We start from the raw sequence: 1,297 nt of genomic DNA on the forward strand, positions 1-1,297 counted from the left end.
GATACATATATATGTCCTTATGCTATGTAAAAATAGTTTGAGCTGTTTCCGGTGAGTTAATGTATGACCACTTTAAGAAACAGGACGATTTTGAAAAAGAACATTATAAAAAGAATCTAGATCTAAATCTAGCTACATTTCGATGGTTGTCTATGGAGCAGTCGTGAAAAGAGCTTATTCTCCAAAAACCACTGTATTTATTTGTGACAGCAATCTTGCTACTGCTTACTGGCCATCATCCAGTGTCTATAGTTGGCTCATGGACTTTAATAAATTCCATTAGGACATATAGAAGCAAAGATATTGCTTTCTTCAGACTCCAATTCTACTCTTAGTAAATTTATTATTATTATTATTGGAATTTTATAGGACTAGACAAGAGAAGGAGAAACAGATAGTGGTAGAGGTCCAGTATAAGCCCAAAGGAATGACAGGGTCTAGCCCTGCCACCCAGTACATAAATACAGAAAAGAAAAGGAGTCAAGAGGAGGAGAGAAAAGAGGAGAGATGTACATAAACAATTAGAGCATGGACAGACAGTGTGTAGTGTGTGTGAATCAGAAGAATTAAAAACATTTGTAAATTTGTCAATGAAATGGGATGTAATTAGCTTTTAAAACTTGGGATAGACATAGAGAGATTGATTGGAGGTAGAGATTTCCATAAACGGGGAAAACGGTGAAAGAATGTGTGGTGAGCTGAGGAGCAAACCAGGGAAGAGTGAACTAGCTTCTTGTTGGCTGAACTGCGAGTGGAGCAAGTTGAGAATGAGAAATAGTTACGGATGTCAAATGAGTGGCCCGGTGTTTACATATGTGGCAAGGTATGAGGACACCAACAAACTAAATAAAAAAGTGGAGTTACCAGTAACTTTGGTCACTTTGACTACTCTGGCTTGGAGCTACTTATTGTGACTTATGGGTATAGATCTACATGATGCTTAGGAACCATAGCTCTATGAACCTATAACTGTCAAATGATAGATGGCTAGCTTGGTAATTGGGTAACTTGGTAACTCAGTAAGGTAACTGGGTAACTTGGTAACTCAGTAACTGGGTAACTTGGTTAACTCAGTAACTTGGTAACTGGGTAACTTGGTAGCTGGGTAACTCAGTAACTATAGGTAACTTGGTAACTCAGTAACTGGGTAACTTGGTAACTGGGTAACTTGGTAGCTGGGTAACTTGGTAACTGGGTAACTTGGTAACTGGGTAACTTGGTAACTATAAGTAACTTGGTAACTATAGGTAACTTGGTAACTCAGTAACTGGGTAACTTGGTAACTCAGTAACTTGGT

At 38.2% G+C, this 1,297-nt stretch overlaps 1 long non-coding RNA gene across 1 annotated transcript; it reads left to right on the top strand.

The window, feature by feature from the left end:
* Nucleotides 1–64: 64 nt before the first annotated feature.
* LOC109589882 (uncharacterized) lies at nucleotides 65–854 on the top strand. The gene is made up of 2 exons (XR_002188994.1): nucleotides 65–334; nucleotides 370–854. It is a non-coding gene; the product is annotated as an uncharacterized LOC109589882 (long non-coding RNA).
* Nucleotides 855–1,297: the final 443 nt, after the last annotated feature.

This window comes from Amphimedon queenslandica, unplaced genomic scaffold, assembly GCF_000090795.2.
Source record: "Amphimedon queenslandica unplaced genomic scaffold, v1.1 AMPQUscaffold_10770, whole genome shotgun sequence".
NCBI lineage: Eukaryota > Metazoa > Porifera > Demospongiae > Haplosclerida > Niphatidae > Amphimedon > Amphimedon queenslandica.